This window comes from Balaenoptera musculus, chromosome 15 (genome assembly GCF_009873245.2).
Source record: "Balaenoptera musculus isolate JJ_BM4_2016_0621 chromosome 15, mBalMus1.pri.v3, whole genome shotgun sequence".
NCBI lineage: Eukaryota > Metazoa > Chordata > Mammalia > Artiodactyla > Balaenopteridae > Balaenoptera > Balaenoptera musculus.
This window is the reverse complement of record NC_045799.1, coordinates 56958833-56962889: the sequence shown is the minus strand read 5'-3', so window position 1 is coordinate 56962889 and position 4057 is coordinate 56958833. Positions and strand designations below refer to the sequence as shown.

The 4057-nt window shown below is 44.6% G+C and overlaps 1 non-coding gene across 1 annotated transcript; it reads right to left on the bottom strand.

Annotated features, from left to right (window-relative positions):
• Positions 1–2822: 2822 nt before the first annotated feature.
• LOC118882149 lies at positions 2823–2929 on the bottom strand. The gene has a single exon (XR_005016700.1). It is a non-coding gene; the product is annotated as a U6 spliceosomal RNA (small nuclear RNA).
• Positions 2930–4057: the final 1128 nt, after the last annotated feature.

The following is a 4057-nucleotide window of genomic DNA, read 5'->3' as shown; positions in this document are numbered from 1 at the left end:
GAAGGACTCCTCAAATTATTGTTTTCTGTTAATAAATTGCCTTGATGTAAGCTCAAAAAAAGAAAATGCTAAAGCAAACGGAAGGCATAAGTCCCACTGTTTTGGAAGGAAGCAAGGTAGGCACAGAAAAGACAATGCCTGGCCCTCAGATCCTTGGAGACTTTATTTTAAAAGAAGAAGAAGGAGGAGAAGGAGGAGAAGGAGGAGGAGGAGGAGGAGGAGCAGCCTTTGTGATCTGAGCAAACGGCATGGGCGGCAGGAAGGAACAGACGGTCTCATTACTTTTTGTTTGACTCAGGTTTTCTTGCATGGGGGGGGGGTGCGCGCTGGCAGGGGTGATAAGTGGGCTGGTGGCTCTCCTTTGTGGAAGGAACCACAGCTGTCACCGAGAGAGGCTTTTACGCACTCTGTGAACAATTGCCTTTGAATTCTAATTTTTATTTTCTAAATAAAAATAACTGCTCTTGAGATTAGTCAGAGGTCCCCAGACTGGGAGAGAGGAGGCTGCTAGCCACTGGTAACGCTGGAGTTTCACCAGATAGCGAGAGCGGGGAAGGGTGGAGGGTGAGTGAAAAGAGGTTGGGACTCCCAATGTCAAACCCTGACTCTCCCACTTACCAGCTGCTCTGGTTGCTATGACTGCAACACAAAGTACCCCCCAAACTTAGTGCCATAAAACAATCATTTATTTGCTTACAGATGCCATGGATCAGGAATTCGGGCAGAGCACATCAGTCAGGATGGCTTGTCTCTGCTCATCCTTATCTGGGGCCTCAGCTGGAAGATCCAAAGTTCAGAAGCTGGATCATCTGAAGGCTCCCTCCCTCACACATGGGGAGGTTCATGCTGCTTGTAGGCTGGGCCTCTCCAAGTGGTTGGCTTGGGCTTCCTCACAGCATGGCCGCTGGGTTCCAGGACCAAGCATCCTCAAAGAGAGAGGCAGCTGGAAGTTGTATCGCCATTCACGACCTAGTTTTGGGAGTTACCTAGAGTCACTTCCCCCATATCCTATTCACTGAGGCAGTCACAAGGTCCTGCCCAAATTCAGATAGAGGAGAAATAGATTCTGCTTCTTGATGGGGAACAACACCATTCTGGAAAGGCACATGGGACTAGAAATATTTCTGTGACCCCTTTTGGCAATTACAATCGGCCTCACTAACTGCATGAGATACCAGGCAAGTTGCTTCACCTCTCTGGCTTCAGTTTCCTCATCAGTAAAATGGGGATAATAATAGTGTCTACAGTGTAGACACATGAAATAATGTCTATAAAGTACTCAGAACAGTGCCTGCTGCATGGCAAGTGGTCGGTGAGAATGAGAAGGTATTGCTAAGAACGGTTATGACTGAACGTCGAGGCAACTTCGTATGTCTGAAATGGGGTGTTATGGGTTGAACTGTGTCCCCTCCAAAAGATATATGTTCAAGTGTTGACCCGTGATACCTGTGAATGTGACTTTATTTGGAAATTAGATTTTTGCAGATGTAATTAAGATGTAGATTAAGATGAGGTCATACTGGATTAGGGTGGGCCCTAAATCCAATCATGGGGATTCTTATTAAAAAAAAAAAAAAGGCAGGACTCCCCTGGTGGCGCAGTGGTTAAGAATCCACCTGCCAATGCAGGGGACACGGTACAGTCCCTTGTCCAGGAAGATCCCACATGCCACGGAGCAACTAAGCCCATGTGCCACAACTACTGAGCCCACATCCCGCAACTACAGAAGCCTGTGTGCCTAGAGCCCATGCCCCACAGCAAGAGAAGCCACCACAATAAGAAGCCCGTGCACCGCAACGAAGAGTAGCCCCCGCTCTCCGCAACTAGAGAAAGCCCATGCGTAGCAACAAAGACCCAACGCAGCCAAAAATAAATAAATAAATTAATTAATTAAAAAGAAAAAGGTACAAACACACCCAGGGAGAAGGCCATGTGACAACAGGCAGGAATTCGAGTGAAGTATCTGCAAGCTGAAGGACTCCAAGGATCGCTGGCCATCCCCAGAAGCCAGGAAGCGGTAAAGAAGGATCCTTCCCAAGAGCCTTCAGAGGGAGTATGGCCCTGTGGATGCCTTGATTTCAGACTTCAGTCCTCCAGAACCATGAGAGAATAAATTTCTATTGTTTTAAGACACTCAGTACATGGTACCTTATTATGGCAGCCCGAGGAAATTGATACATGGGAAGGAAGCCAGGAGGACGTGAGTTCTAATCCCAGAGCTGCCTCTGATTAGCAAGTGTTGTTGGCTTCTTCCCTTCCACTCCCTGAGTCGGTTTCGTCATCTGTAAAATGAGGGGGCTGGATTTGCTGGTTTCTAACCTCTTTTCTCTCTGGTGATGCTTTGATACATACACATAACAAAACTTCAAAATCCATTGTCTTCTGAATGTTCTGGGACTCTGATGCTGATATAAACATATGATACTTAATTATGAAACTGATCTTTTTGCCTTTGGACCCTGAAGGTGGTTCCCAAACCTTCTTTGTGCAGTTTCTCCCAGCTAACGGTGTTTTCTTTTTTTTTTCCTTTAGAAAAATTTTTGTAGAGTATAGTTGATTTACAACGTTGTGTTAGTTTCTGGTGTACAGCAAATTGACTCAGTTATAAATATACATATATCCATTCTTTTTCAGATTCTTTTCTCATATAGGTTGTTACAGAATATTGAGTAGAGTTCCCTGTGCTATACAGTAGGTCCTTGTTGGTTATCTATCTTCTATATAGTAGTGTGTTTATGTTTATCCCAAGCTTCTGATTTATCCCTCCCCCATATGTTTTCCCTTTGGTAACCATAAGTTTGTTTTCAATATCTGTAAGTCTGAAAACTATGGAATGTTTCATGAATTTGCGAGTTATCCTTGCTCAGGGGCAGTGCTTATCTTCTCCATATCATTCTAATTTTAGTGTATGTGCTGCTGAAGTGAGCACCTAACTGTATTTTCTGGTTAAACATTATTTTCAAATTAATTTGACAAAGATAAAGTAGGGGTTATTGTTAAAACAAACAAAAATACCAAAGAGAATAAGTTAAAAAAAAGCAATCCCCTTGCAGTGACCAATCCCACCGTAATGTGATAAGACCATTAACTGTTTGATAGATATTCTTCTTCTATACATGTTTGATAATTTGTACACAATATATGCTCTACAAAAATGAATGCATGTACAGGGTGTGTTTTCCAACAGTGAGTTCATGTGGTACGAACCCTTTTACTACCTGCCATATTCAGTTAACATAGCTGGGAGATGAGGTGAGGGCTGATGCCAGGACCACTATCATGGGCAACTCCAGAGGGCATCTTCGTAGAGGACAGTGTGAATGGGTTGGAGAGGAAGCATCACAAGGAATGCCCAGGCCGTGAAGCTTCAGCACTGTGGACAGGGGCACAGCTCTCCCCTCCAACCCTGGTAGTAAGCGTTTAGGTTTATGGTAGATGCAAAGATGACTAAGACATAGACATTGCTCTCAGGGTATTCACAGTCCTATGGGAGAGTCAGCTTTGCAGTTGAATAATAACTTAATACTGACATATCAAGATAAAATAGAAATAACAATTATCATTAACATTCACTGAGGACTTCCCTGGTGGTCCAGTGGTTAAGAATCTGCCTGCCAGTGCAGGGGACACGGGTTCGATCCCTGGTCCGGGAAGATCCTGCGTGCCACGGAACAACTAAGCCTGTGCACCACAACTACTGAGCCTGAGCTCTAGAGCCTTCTAGCCACAACTAATAAGCCTGCGTGCCCGTACTCCACAACAAGAGAAGCCACCGCAATGAGAAGCCTGCGCACTGCAACAAAGAGTAGACCCCGCTCGCTGCAACTAGAGGAAGCCCGTGCGCAGCAGTGAAGACCTCAAACAGCCAAAAATAAATAAAAATTCAAAAAAAAAATTAACTGAGCGCCCCGTGCTAAGCACTTTGCTTGCGTTATCTCAGTTAATCCTCATCACCACACTATGATGGAGATAATCTTATGATCCCGTTTTACAGATGAAGATGCTGAAGCTCAGAAAGATGAACTGACAGGAGTGAATGGTCATGACCTTACAGATG